The sequence below is a fragment of the Pithys albifrons genome, chromosome 14, assembly GCF_047495875.1.
Source record: "Pithys albifrons albifrons isolate INPA30051 chromosome 14, PitAlb_v1, whole genome shotgun sequence".
NCBI lineage: Eukaryota > Metazoa > Chordata > Aves > Passeriformes > Thamnophilidae > Pithys > Pithys albifrons.
In genome coordinates, this window is record NC_092471.1 from 3,268,414 (window position 1) to 3,284,263 (window position 15,850).

The window sequence follows — 15,850 nt, forward strand, 5'->3', positions numbered from 1 at the left end:
GAATAACGTGCAGAAGAGGATTAAGTTATGTGGAAGGGTGAGCAATAATTTGAGACCCAGAGTATGATGCTCTAGAGAGAGAAAATTAAGTCTCTGCCAGAAAGAAGATGCACAGTGAGGATGTGTGAAAACACAGGAATGGGAAGAAATATGCATTGTTGAGGAACTTAGGCCATCCTTTCAGAGACAAATCAAGTCAGGAGAGCAGCACACACTGGACACATTTTGGGTTTTAATCTACAGACACAATTTCTTTCAAAAAATGGATGCACTGATGACAGCAGAGTTGAATCTTTAACCTTTGTTTCTATAGAGAAATAGTTTAAAAGGAAATGTGTGAGGTTCCCAAGGAAGAATCTGAATAAACACATAAATATATTGGCAAACAGACTTAACACTACCACATGGAATGGTTCTTGTTATCTCTTGCCAAAAGATAGAGCTTCATATAGGAATAAAATTCCCTTCAAGTTATCTCCCCACACTGGTGTTTGCCTTTTGGAAAACAGTAACTAGTCCTAAACTAAGTTTATTTTCTCAAGCAGAATGAAATTGGTGCTTTCATTGTGGAAACATTCATTATGCAAAGGGGGCAATCCTGAGACCACCAGCACAGCAATTCAAGCCTTATATTCATTCTCATCAAATATTAGCATGATCTGCAAGTGCAAACAGGCTGAAAGAGAACCAAGATGGGATAACTGTAGGATGTTGATACACAAGGTTTCTAAATTCCATATTCAATTCCATAGGTGCAGAGGGTTATGAATCACCTGCTCCTGAGTACCTGACTGAGGAATTGCTTAGCCAGGATGGGGGGGTGGCACATTCCCACTGGAACTCTGCTCCTTTCTCTCAAATCTCTGTGGAAAGGCAACTCACCCAGTTTCCTGAGCAGCACAAGACTCTCCTTCAAGTGGTGCAGTTCCACATCTCCCATTCTGCCTGTGCCAGCAGCGGATCATAAACACCCATCCCGTGCCTTTTTCTGATGAGCAACCAAGAAATAATAATTCAAGCATTTTTTAAAATTGCTGCTGTCAGAATTTTGATGAGACTATTCCTATGAAACAGCTGCTGTTACATGACTACAAAGCAGGCTATTGATCTAGAAAAATAGTGCATAAACTACCTCCTTAAGCTGTTTTTAGTGTTAGCTAAGCATGAAGCATATTTTATTTGTATCATATTTTAATGCTGGATTAACCACACATAACTCCTATTTCTTGTAGCCTGTTTTTCTCCCTAATTAAAATTGTCTTGTGTTTCATTCCAGAAAGAGAGCTAATGACATCATCTTGCATTATATTAGATAAAATAAGTTCTGCTTTGTGTTTCAGAGTGACAGCTGATCAGCCAGTAAGATGTTCCATCTCAAGAAATCTTGGTTTACCAACTTCTTTATATTATTTGCTTGGGTAAACCATTCTTTCCTATCAAAGTCTTACTTTGGTTACTTAATATTTATGAGAGTTTGTTCATATTAACACAAAACTACAGGAACCTAAAGCAAAGAAAGGAAAGTAGAAGGTTTTTTGTTTCACCAATTCCCTGAATTCCTCTCCACAGCACTCACATGACACCCCCACCACAACATAAACCAAAAACACCTCCAGAAAGGCTTGTTCAGGATATAATTGTCAGAATCAATGAAATATATAAAATAAAACTTCCCTGGGAACTGGAGTCCAGGACTGTGGTGAACACTTGACTGCTCAGTGAGACTCAGACACATCTGAGTCTGCATTCCTGGGGAACTTTCCCCTGTTTCTACACATTCAATGCTTTTTATTGATTCATTAAGGCTGGAAAAGACCTCCAATGTCATCAAGGAGAAGGCATTTTATAACAGAGGAAGAATCCTCTTATCTCACCCCTTTTCCAGCAGTTAAGCAGCCAACGGTGTCCCAAGAATCCCTGGATCTCACAGGCAACTTCCCACTCTGCCAACTGCACTGCAGGAGATTTCAGCAACATTATTATTTCTGTTCAATAACGTGGCCACAGCTTTCAAAATCTCTCCATAACTCCAAGAGAAAATGGAGTTCTTTCCATAAAGCTCAATGAACAGCAAAGTGTTACTCTAATGCCCCCCAAATGATCTTCTTTCAGATGTCTGGACAAGTATCCTTTCTAGAAACAGTATTTTTATTATTATATAATATATATCTGGATGGATTAGAATGGATGTTTATTCTATGAAATATTGTGTGAAAATTATGTTACTACTAAACTGTAAATTTTAGGGAAAATGCAGCTCTCAACTTTAAGCACACAAATCATGTGAACTCAAGGGAAAACTTTACTTTTATGTCTTTAATCTTGAGGGTTCTTTATGACAGTGAGATCTCAATGCCAGTGCCTGCATTCAAACACAAAGCTTTCTGCTAGTCCAAACTGAGGAAGAATGAGAACATGCTCTAGGCTTGTAATGAAGCAAAAAAATCAAAATACTTGTCTGAAAACCAGAAGAAACAGGAGCATTTTTCAACTTTTGTCATCTAAAAATAAAAGCTTTGCAAGGCTCATGGAAATACTCTGCTAAATAAGTTATTTTATGTTATTTAAAATCACTTATTTGAATTACCTTGAGGTTGTTTAAGAACATTTTCTGGGGTAAGCAGCAGTGACACGAATTCTAAGAAAAAACTTACACCAATGGGGCAGAGGGAGGGAGGAACCTCCAAAGTCCTCCTGTACCTCCAAGTAAAGAGAGAGAGAGTCACCTCTACAAAAAATAAGCAAAACAATAGAAATTACATTGTGGTTAAAGAAATCAGAAAGGGACAATAAATCAATTAGAGCATCCTTCAATAAATGGAAGTAATTTCTAAGTGAAGAACATGGAAAAAAAACTCCAAACCTCTGGCACAGTTTATGGAAACAGGGAACACAACAAAATTCTGTCTTAAGTCCTGGTAGGAGAGACCACAGAGGAAATTCAGCAGAATTTTGAAGAGCAATCTCCAGCTCAGGATAGTATTTTACCCAGGAGTTCTAAAAGAATTCAAGCATGAAACAGTTGAATTATTCACTGCAATTTAACTCAAAACTGACTCAATAACAGACAAAGATATTTCAGTGCCAGGGGCAAATATGACACCAATTTCCCACAAAGACAACTGTGGCAGAGATATGGAAAATTACAGCAAGGAAGTCTGGCTGCTTATCATGCAAACTAGCAGATTTTGTAATAAAACCCTCATGTATTAGGAGGCACTTGAATAAATGAGGTATCTTTAATGAGGCAACACAGCTTTTGTTCAGAAAAGTGATACTTTGTAAAGCTCATTGTGTACACAGATAAACTTCAGTGATGTCTCACTTTCCAAAAGACCTTGTCCAGAAACGTCTCTAATACTTGGAAATATTAACAGCTGTCAGCACTTATTGAAAGATTTGCCTTTGGGGAAAGTAGGTCTTTTGAGTAGAGGAAAAAAATAATGTTTTATGAAAAACAAAATTTGAAAATTAAAAGACAACATGTCAATATATGATATACAGAGGCAGGTGCATTTTTAGCACAATGTGGCTTTCATGCAGTAAACAGCAAAAATAGTTCAAGTTCAGTGTCCCAAAACATTAAAGAATAGCAATATATAAAAAATTATTAAGAGTAAATAGCTGGTCATTTTGTTGAAAACAGAGTAATTGCATTTTGCAAGTTTAATGTGGGTTCACATGTGTTCTTCAGAAAAATAAGAGATATATCTCCCCCCCACATATCTGTATCTAATACACATGCACTGCAATATTTTTGCATACAATCACAGGAGGAAATTAGATTTGACAATTCCTACACAAATTGCACCCTCACACTTGATTTCCTCACAAATCACCTTCAACCTCAGGCAGCTCCAGAGGTGGTTTTCAACCAACCCAAGATGCTCTTATTCAAAAAACAATACTTAGAGAAAACTTACAATACTTTCCATTCATTTAAAAATATAAAAGTAAATTGAAGACCAGTTTATGGTGAAGTGCCAGAAGTTGGACACAGACATCTTTAGCAGTGATTGTTTCCCTGAAGGGTTGGGTTCAGTCCCTCATTTACTCACTCACCACGTGCCTAGAACCAGGTGGAGCTCCTTTCTCCTTCCCTTGGTCCCCTGGGCTTTGGCAGCTCCATTTTCCAGACAAACCATCTGAGATCCCAGAGTGGGACCAGCTCTGGTTCCTCTCTCCATGTGACACACTCGTGTTTTCAGCTGATCTTCAAAGGAACACCTGCCCATGGTGAGGAGCTCTGGATTCACACAAATACAGACAGTCCTTCCTCCCAGAGCTTTGATGCCACGTTTGCAGTCACTGTATTTGAAACTCTTTTCACTCACTGATGTTGTTGACAATGAGGGGCTACAGTTTTAGTTGCAAAGGACTTTATAATTTTGCTGAACTCTGAACAAGTCCATGAAAACATGGCACATGGTCAAAGGGACACCCCCAAACTGCTGGATTTAAAGTCTGTGAGAGTTTCCAGAAGAGCTGAGAGCAAACCTGGCACTGCTTAATCCTAAAACGAACTCTGAGCTCTACAGAGAAATGGCAGCTCCAGGGAGGGATCTCAGTGACCTGTTGGCTGGGACCAACTGGAAAGACAAGAGAACAAGGTGAAACTGAGTGTTGTGTAAACCCAAAGCCAACAAATCAACTCAACCTTCCGAATATTCACAGTGCTTTGGAGACTCCACCTGTTTCCATGGGAGTGCTGACCTGGAAATACACTCATATTTTCCTCAAATGAGAAGAATTGTGAACCCACACATTATACACTCCTTCCCTTCCCCATTTCAGGAATTTTCCTTTTCCTCCAGGGCCTTGCTCCTAAGCCAGTAAGGTATTTGGATTCTAGAGGGCTGAATTAGGCTGGAGACAACAGGAATTGCAACACATAGATCAAAAATGCAGATAATTTCCAGTTCTTCCTAGCAATGAAAGGAAATGAATATTTCTTTAACGTTATGTTTTAAATGATTTTAAGGCTCTGCAAACCATTACAACATGTTTATATTTGCATTTAAATCTATTTCAAATAAATATATGGTTGTATATAAAAGGCAATTTAAATACATATAAGGATAAAATTAAGTTCCATTACTGCAATATCCTTTATTTTCTACAATAACAATTCACCAAGATTGTTATCCCTTTCATCTTAATTGGGTAATGTATTCTCCTCAGTGCAACTGTTTGGGAAACAAACACTAGGTTTGTTTTAGGCAATTTGCAGACATTGTTAATCTATGGAGCAGTTATGATGCATATTTTCCTCCAACACTTCCCACAGTATTTTATTACTGTGCCACAAACCCCTCCTTTTCCATGGGAAATGCACCACTGAACTTTCGTTTGTTTCAGCAATATTTGCTCTTTATTCCTAAGAATTTCCTTTTTATTCCTAATAATTAGTAAACAACTGGAGGGACAGAGGAGCGAAGACTGAAGTGTGACAATTCTTGAGAATTTCTCTTGCAAAAGAGTAACTTTTGCTTTTATTTGGTGCTTGTTTGCTTCTTACTCTTCCCTGCAAGTGCAGTGGTGCTTTCCCACCAGGGAAGCTTTAGAGGGGGATGCAAACCAAAGGTGAGGATGAGGATGGTGAGGATGAGGATGAGGATGGTGAGGATGATGGTGAGGATGGTGAGGATGATGGTGAGGATGGTGAAGATGATGAGGATGGTGAGGAGGATGAGGATGGTGAGGAGGATGAGGATGGTGAGGATGGCGAGGAGGATGAGGATGGTGAGGATGATGAGGATGGTGAGGATGATGAGGAGGATGAGGAGGATGAGGAGGATGAGGAGGATGAGGATGGTGAGGAGGATGAGGAGGATGAGGATGGTGAGGATGGTGAGGATGAAGGCTGGCTGCACCACTACCCCTCCTGTCCCTGTCCTTTGGTCTCCCTCCTCACCTGCTCTTCACTCCCTTTCAGAGACTGTGGTTTCTCCCAGGAGAGGAGCCAACAATTCCCACCCCAAGGCAGCTCAGGCTTTATAAGCACAAGTGCAGGAAGGTAAAGAACAGACATTCCAGCTTCTATCCAAGTCCTTTGCTAAACTGCCTTTTGAAATTTTTGGCCTTTTTAGAAAGAAAGGTCTTGGCAGCTGCTTTCCACAGTTGGAGGCTCTTTACTAAAAAGAAGATGGGCTATAATTTAGTTCCTTTATTTTCCAAATAGTGATATGGTGTCACCTGTATGATCCTTTGAAACTCCTGTTTGGCTGTAAAATGATGTATTATCCTTCTGAAGGATTTTGAGTTATGGAAATTAAGAGTTGTATTTAATGAATTCTAATTTAAACCATTAGAGAGTTAAGAGAGACCACACAGGGCATTCAGAAGAGTCTTATGCCCAGAAACACTGTCCAGAAACACTGCACATAAACCAAAGTTTAGTGTATCTTCACAGATCTTTGATTTGAGATCTTTGATATTTCAGTGGCAGAAACAAATTTCATTAATCTATTTGGAAGCAATTATTTTTATTTTGACTAAAATTCCTTCTCAGTAATTAGGATTAGGATGAAGTTTAAATCAAAAGAATACAGAATAGCTTAAGACTGGAGGAAAAGTTGGGTAGGAATAGGTGATTTATATCACTTTGGTTCAGTGGCCTGGGTTCAAAGGCAGCCAAGGATAAAATCAAAGTAGGTTTTTCAGTCTGAGTAATATAAATGTTATGAGACAAGATTTATATTCTGAATGCTCTCTAAGCAATTAATCCAAAGGGAATTATTTATAATTGTTAATTAGTTAGACAACTACAAACGATATAGATTGGAATTATACATCAGTTCTCCTCTAAAATCTTGTGGGCTAATGTAATTGTGTTCCATTAGTATAAATCCCTTTACAATGGAGATTAAAATAAATGGGACTGAAACTTCCTTGTCTCCTGTTTCCAGCACTCCTGTAATCCAGGTTTTAAACCCAACTGCACTAATAGGATGGTGCTCCTCAGTTAAGGGACTGTCAGAGGTCCCAGGCTCTTGTCACAGTTCATGCTCTTTCCAACAGTGGTTATTTACTTCTATTTCTTCTAACATTTACTTTAGAATTTCTTTGTTACTTACAAAAAGTAGACTTTGTTTGGTCTCTCCCATTCCATTATAAATACAATAAATACCTTTCACTTGTCCACAGATATCAAAGTGTCATTCCTCTTTTTGTATTTCCTAAAGATAGAACTTTAGGTTGAGTTCCAGACACTCCAAAGAAATTTGGAAAAATAGGGATGAAACCTCAGATTCCAGTATTTCTAATCTATTAGAAAATTCCATGTGCATAGAAAAGTTGACCCCTTGCATGGAACTGTAGGTTTCTACTGCCTGCTGTGCTGGAAAGGGGGGGAAGCTACGAAAAGACCATGAGGAAGGCATCAAACTGCTCCAGACAAAACAGACACAGAAAATTCCTTTTGGAAATCTGGCTGAGAAGTTCACAAGGTCCTCAGAGCCAACAACTGTATACACTAAGCTGAAGTGTTGCTGTATTAATTAGTGTTTTAATGTGCAGAGTAATTCCAAGGGAGAGACAAGTAAGGAGTCAAATGAAGAAGCCCAATAACCACTATTAGGAGCGCATTGATTTGTTTGTGTAACGAATTTTGAGCCTAACAAATTACTTTCTGCCACGTGACAGAGCTCTGACAAGTTCACAATACTGGGTGAGTGGAAGTATTTACACAGATTGGATGCCAATACAGCAGGATGTCAAAGTATGTGGGGTTAGGTCTGTTTAATTGGAATTCTAACAAAATTAAATTGAAAAATAAGGTCAAAGTAAGCCAGTTCTGTTTATTGATATAAATTTCATGGAGGTACAAGAAGATATTGAAGCATTTTATTTCAATCTAAAGTTGTGATTCATTGTGAGATAGTTAATTAACTTTATTTTCTAGAGGCTTTATGAATACTTAAATCTTCATATGAATAATATTGACACCAGCAGGATTCTTGCATGTGTATTAAGCAGGAAATGTGGTCCAGCAATCCATCTCAGTTACAGAAGTTATTCTGGACCAACACTGATATGATCCCTTCCAGAGTTGTTAAAATGTAAATGGGATCAGAATCTGGCCTTGCAATGTAATTACTCAAATACAATTGTCATCCAAGACAATTATTCCATGCAAATATTCCCCATTATCATGTAAACCAAGTCATAATGATGCATTGAGTGTTATTTGTAATTACAAAGTTAACAGCAGGCACAAGATTTGTCCAAAAATCTTCTGTGACAGAACAGATACTGCAACAGACAGAAGGCAACAGACTCTTCAGATGACACACTGATGAAAAGAATGGATTGTACAATGAGATTTTGGGGCTTCCTCCATGTGTGAGGTATTTAGTGTTACACAAAGGAGAGGAATAGCTTTTGTTCTTGTCAAATGCACGGCACAGACTATGCCTTTACTCCATGCATGACCTGAAAAGGCTCTACTTACTTTAGATGGTTAATGAATCCTCCAGCTACCAGAGCCAGCTGCAGAACTACCCCAAAATTTGCTAAAACAAGGGCAGAAAGAGAACAAAGAGACCAGAAATAGAGAAGATGCCTGGGTGTTGGGAAGAAGATGAGTCAAAAGGCAATACCATCAAATACAAGTGCTGAGAGACCAGGCCCAAACATTTCCTACAATATATCATATTAACATCTAAAAAAACAAATAAAGGAAGAAGAATTGGGCTCAGAATAGCAATAGCTGCAAAGTCAAGGTGCACAAGACACCAAGTAGCAAAAAGAGAAGGAGACACAAATGAAGACTAAATTATAAACATTTCTCAATGACTGCAGGAAAGTACCAAGCAGAGGCAAGACCCAGAGGGACTGTGTTTCTTTCTGTGTGCCAGTCCTGAATGGTACAGCCAACACTGGGGTGAATCCTTCTGTTGAAAACCTATGGAAACATCAATTCTCATAGTAACTCAGATAATCAATTTATTCTGGAGAGGAATAAAAGCCATGAAGATTGTCATACCATAAATATGTAAGTGATGAGCATGATCCATCTCAGGGGCTGGAACAGAGAGCACGTCCTGCTTCCAGAGAGCTTGTGCAACTCAGCTGACTCAGCACCACTGAAATGCCTGGAAAAGATCAACAAAAACTTCAGAGAGGGATTTCAGGAGAAGCTTTCCAATAGGTGACAGCACACAGTCAACTGAAGGACAATTCAGCCTCAACACTGATCTATCTCACCCCTTTCCTTGCCCAAGAACCCAACAACTATAGTAGCAAAACATGTAAGTTTAAACAAAACAACCCCCCACAGCTACCTTTTGAATTTATCTTTCTTCCTTTGGGAATCCTATTCTACTATTTTAACACATTAAAGTATTTCCAAAAACTAGAAAATTAGCCCTTATTTTCCATCCTTCGTTAGGTGGGGACTAAATAAATTTCAAAGGTGAAAACCTCCATCCCCCTTTAGGCACAGAGCTGTGGAGCCCAGAGATGCTGCTGAGTCCCACGTGGTAGGGATTCACCTCCCCAACTCACTGCAACCCCAAAAGCTCAACTACAACCCACTGGGACCTACCTACATATTTATGTCATGTCTTAGACACTTACACAAAATATATTTAGTGTTGCACAGATGATCTGCTGCATGTAGGAAAAGAGATTGCTCATGAAAACCAGCCTGTTGTGGTGGAGGGATTGAGGTAAGTCACCAAAAATAAATGGGAGAGTTCTATTCCCATTGAGGCAAATTAAGCTGAGGTTGAGATTAATTAAGCAGGAAAGTACAGCACATGACACCTAGTCTAATAAAGACATTTGCATATTTAAAGACAGTGAAACAATATCTGTTTTAATTAAGTAGGCTGCTCCTTCAGGTTAATGCATTCAGGGGAAAAATTAAATCTGTCTCGAATCCCTGGAAGAAATGGAGAGCTGCTGCAGGAAATTGGCCTCCTGAAATGTGATTAATGGACTTGGATGATGAGGAGTGACTCCTGCTAAAGCAGGAGGACCTGCTGGGAGACAGGTGCTGACACTTGGAGCAGGGACTTCACATTCTCCAGACACAAAGGAATGGGCTCTGTGTGGCCCCCCTGCAACCACCAAACAGTTCACAAGTGTCATCTCTATGCTGAGGCTTTTCTCTGCCTGTCTAGATATGTTGGTGTCAAAAGATTTGACATCTAATTTGCTCCAACAGCCTGAGTTTCACATTTCCTCCTCTGTCTCTTATACATCAGAATGAAATGCTTATGCAGCACTTCACAAGGCATGTCCCCAAAAGGCTGAGCATTTCTTGTTGCTGGGCAGGTCAGGGCTGCCCTCTTACCTCTTTGGGGGAAGACAGACTTTTGGTAGACAAATTTTTTCTCTCCTTCTGTGATCAGTAATTAAAATTCCACTCTGCATTTCCATAGCTGCTGATTAAAGGCATCAGTTTCTAGTCAAAATTCCACTCTCAGGAGCATCTCAAGATGAAGAGCCAACATTCCTTTAGGCTTTAGTAGAAAACACTGCAAAGCAAGAACATAAAGCTGCTTTTCTACTCCTGCTGTCCTCATGTGGAGCAACGCAACACCTTCAGAAAAGTGCCAGGCAGAAGGAAAAGGAAGTTTTAAAGTGAGATTCCCAGAGAAAAGTAGTGAAGGTGGAGAGGCTCCAGTAAGACCAAAGGGGAATGAAATGCCTGAAATATGGACACAAATTTATGCATTCTCCATGTTTTCAAAGAGCAATTTGATGCCATTTCACTTTATGTCTGGCACATTAATATTTTCTGCAGAAACCTGGCATTTCTAATCTGACCAAGGAGTACAGCTGAAGTCTCTCACACCAAAAAGCCCTGAAAACATCAGTGGCAGATCCATGGATTTTCCAATGGAAACAGCTCTGGATATCAAAGCTTTGCAAACTGAACTTATAAATACCAACAGCTCTGCAAATTTCTGCTTGAAGCTCCAGAGGAGACTCAGGAATTTCTGCTTGAAGCTCCAGAGGACACTCAGGAAGCAAAGTGAACCAAAGCCTCACTCAGTGACATCTCATGACTTATTAGTATTTACTGAAAGTTGCCATAAGAGATAAATAGGAGGGCTGGATAAATCCATATTAAACTCAAGGTTATTAAGTGAGTCAGGCTTGATAAAAGCACATCTTCCTATTTTTTATTGCCCAGCATTGCTCAGGATGCATCCAGCAATTAAAAACATAACTGTTGCACAATAAAAATTGCCAAAGCTATTAACCAACAGTCTAAATGAAAACTTTGACTCCTTGCATTTTCCATTAGAGAAATAAAGTCAGAGTACAGTCAACAGGCCTCGGGTTTCCAGGAATTTACAGTCATTACATCTTTGGTTTTGTGTAATTCGATCCACTTAGGAAATAAATGAACAAACAAACAAATAAATCCACACTGCCACACTTTTCTAGACATTTGGGGCTTTTATGTAAAGAGAAAATTTAAGTGTGAGATCAGCCATTCAGAAAACTTTGTGACCTTGTATTATTTTATATAGGTTTGTGTGTGTGTTTTGAATAGACTTCAATCTTCCCTGTGTCTGGTTACTGCTCATGAATAGGGCTAAGATATCAATAATCTTCACAGACCTATTTTTCAGATAAATTTATACTAGTTTCAATCTAGTCTAAAGTAACAGTCATATAAAAGGACAACTTAACATGTTATGACAAGAAATATGAGAGCAAAGAACAGTAAGATAATAAAAACATAAGCAGTACCAGATTCTTCTGTGATTCATGACATGTCTCTGGTTGAAGTGAAATATGAAATAGTTTGATTTCTGACAACAGGGCTCAGCAGAAGTGGCAGATTCAGAAATACTTCTGGTCACTGGAAGGCATTCTGTGTGTCAAGATATTACTGAAAAATATGACATAAATATATATATATATATATATATATATAACTTTTTCATATCTCTATGAATTGGATTTGCATCTATCTTACTAAAAGAAAATTCTTCATTTTTTAAATCAACATTATGATAATTAGCTACTCCTCTATTTGCACAAGCCATGGTTTAATAGTCTAAATTAAGCCTGAAATGTGCTTGCCAATCCAATTTAATACTTTTTTGTTGCCTTTTTTTTTTTCTATGCTAAAAATAATTGTCTGAGAAATGGGGAAAGGGAACTGAGGGAAAAACAGTCCCAGCTCCCACCCCCTCCAGCATCCTGGATCTGCCAAACCACTGCTCCCACCTGGGCACTGCCAGCCAGGTGCCACCTGCACTCAGATTTATGTCCCTGGCTCTATCCAAGGAATTCATGCAGCAAGTTAAACTGTGCTCACTGCTTGAAGACACTCAGCACAACATTTCAACCTTTATTTTTCACTGAAGGAAAGTAAAACCTGAGCCTTGAAGCTGCCATGGCTGTTCCATCACTCAGTGTCTCCAAAGGACTGCCAGGGCAGCCCCAAAGCTCAGCCAGTGCCCTCCATCCCCTCAGTGGGCTCAGGGCAGCTGAGCTGTTCATCTCCAGCTTTGGAACTGAGCAGGAAAACCCTTCTGAATTGGGAAAATATGTTCTATAGGTCCAACTCTGCTCTGGAGCCAGGCTGGGATAACTGGAGGGGTTCACCTGGAGAAGAGAAGGCTCAGGGGACACCTTAGAGCCTCTTTCAGTGTCTAAAGCGGCTCCAGGAGAGCTGGGGAGGGACATTTTGCAAAGACAAGCAGTGAGAGGACAAAGGAGAAGGGATTTCAGCTAAAGAAGGTAAATTTAGTTTGGATTTCTTTATTGTGAGGGTGGGCAGGCCCTGGCACAGGTTGGGCAGAGAAGCTGTGGCTGCCCCATCCCTGGGAGTGCCCAAGGCCAGGCTGGACAGGGCTTGGAGCACCCTGGGCTATGGAAGGTGTCCCTGCCCGTGGCAGGGGGTGGAATGGATGGGCTTTAAGTTCCCTCCCAACCCAATCCATTCTGGGATTCTGTGATTTTAGGAGTTATTTCCATACTGCAGGGAACCAGTGGTGGTGGGCAGACATAAAAAAGTTCCCAGCTCTCCACATTTTCAAAGGATCAAGGCACAGAGACACCCAAAATGGCACAGACTGTTGGACTAACCTTTCACTGAGACACACTCCAGAGTTATAAAAGAATGAGCAAACCCAATACATAATAATAAATATAATAATAAAATTGAAAATAATTAATAACATTATTCTATTTGTTGGTTTGAGAACTGAGGGAAAAAATGTAAAACTGGAATCGACCAAGGGCAAGAAAACATCCTGAAACCCTCTAGATATTTTCATAGACAAATCACGAGGAGAAATATTTTAAAACTAATAATTAAATATGGAATAGCCAGCAGATCTTTATCATAAAATAGTAATGCAAATGTCCTCAACACTTTAGGTTGCCTCTAGTTACCTTTGGAGAACTTTATCTACCAAAAATTTTGAGAAATAAGTCTATTTTGAGTGTCTTTTTTTCCATATAATTTAAAATGTAATGAAATTTGAGAAGAGACTTCATTCTTAAAATGAGTTGCTATTTAGTGATTTTGACCTGGAAGAAACATCAGCTGATCTAGTGGGGGATAATTTGATGTCTAGAACAATGTCAGGGAGAAGATGATCAAAGATTTAAAGCAGCATCAAAGTGATAAATTGCATTTTAAATTGTGGCACAAATACGGCTCTAGTAATAGCTGGAATTAGCAGGACAAGGTTAAAATTTAATTTTTTTAATAGTTACATGGCAAAAGTTACATCCTGCAGTATTAGACACAAATGGCTTCTGTTCCATTGACTTTCATGGGAGAGAGGTGAGGTCATTGGGCTCAGCTCCAGGAATGTTCTCAAGCACATGTTTAAGTGCAGGATAATTATGCAGATCCTTAAAATTTGTCCTGCCTCATTCTCTCAAGCTCAAGTTTTCCAGTGGCTGAAAACCAAGAAATAAGCTGGTTTTCTGGCTGGATATTGGTCACAAGCACAGAAACGATTTGCAGCTTTAAATAGTTTCTTTTCCTTAATGTTTGTGTGATCTGGTTCGAAGGACTCTGGTTTGGGGTTTGCTCTGCAGTGAAAAGAATCATCGACTGATCATCAGTTTTACTTTTTCCTACACCCCCCAAAATTGTGCTACAATCAGGATTTACATCAAGTGTCAGCAAGAGAGTTGTCACTCAGTTGTGGTTTGCAAATGGCCTGTGAGGCAGAAATGTAGAATTTAGCAGGATATCCATATTTAAAAAATGGATGATAAACAAGATATTAATATATATATTCATTGTGGATTTCATGTTTACTCTGCTTCTGTCCATCAGGATCTTATATAAGTACAGGTAAAAAAGGCCAGAGGTACCTTCCAATCTGCAATATCAGCATTTCCTCTCTCTATTATTTTTATATCTACTCTTTTACCTGTATTATCTTTCCCAATGCATTAAACCCCCCACTTTTTAGAATACTGCAGTAAATATTGCCTATTTTATTTCCAAATTATTGTAAACTCGTTATTCAGAGGCAGTAAGTGTTTTATCTGATACATATTCTGATGCAGTAGTTTAAAAAACAAATGTAATTTTCCAAACCACTATTAGATTGCATGTTTGTTTTAAAGATTAAAGTGGGTGACAGATCGATTGCTCCTAAATTGTTCATTCAGTGTAACTACACACATTTTAAACCACATTTATTTCATCTTCTGTGTGCATAAATCCAATGAAACATTAATTTTTCTATTAAAAATCCCCATGTGTTATTGGAAGACATGAATTATTGTCCATGCTCATGAAATTAGATTAGATTACTTTGTTTTTGATAACTTATATTAGAACAATCAGGTCTTAATTTTGTTATCAAGATCTAAAATGTGGATATACCTTAATTCAGAGGAGATGATAAATAAAGATTACTTTTAGGGTAATTTTTTTCCTAAAGCTTTGTTCCTAAAATAAGCCATAAAGCAAATTACTCCTATACTGAATAAAATTTATTTAAGTTAATGATTTGTACACTTTATGAGCATATAGTGAGAACAGAAGAAACATAAAAAAAATCATAGATTTGCAAGTATTTTATTAGGAAAAAAATGAGCAACTTACTCTGCAGTCTGACTGGCCAATTACAGTGATTTGTTTCTAATAGGAGGATAATTTTGTTTTGGTAAAAAAGAAACCATTAAGTTTAGTGTTGTCATTTATTCACAGTCAGATTTTGTAAAGGGTTTGAACCCAACAGTTAATTTTATTTGCCTCTGAATTCAGTTTTGCTCCAGCATGAGGTTTATTTTTATGTGTGATGAATATAAACACAGCCTGATGAAATGCTCCTTGGAGCAGCTCAACCCTTTAGAGAAGGCAGATAAAAGGGAAGAGAAAATTTTAAAAGACAAAAGGTAAGATAAAAACCTAAATAAAGGTAAATAAAAACCTACTTTGGTTCAGCTTCTGCAACAGGCACCAAATACATTTGTAAGACATTTAGGTGATATCAGTACCACAAATAAGTGTCAACATGTGTTTTTTTTCAGAATAAATTGTTTCAAACCCATGAAACTATTTTTTGCAGTGCAGTGACAGGTCTTGGGGATAAGAGAAAACCAGACTCTATAACTCTTCATGACCTCAGTGTTTTACAGTCTCACACAATCCTCTCGTGAGCAAACACAAACCAGATTGTTCAGATGAAGTTTACCCCATGTGGGATGATTATTAATCACTGTCAATCAAAAAGGATGAATCAAATGCAGCTCAGGTATGTCTTTCCCAGGAATGACAACTCCCTGCTTTGGAGGATTGTCATGGATGAGAGATGAAAAGTGTCCCAGGCAGGTGAGACAGCTCTGGGAGGCATTACAATGGCACAGGAAAAAATTCAAGTTCTTGTGATCTTGAGCAACAACA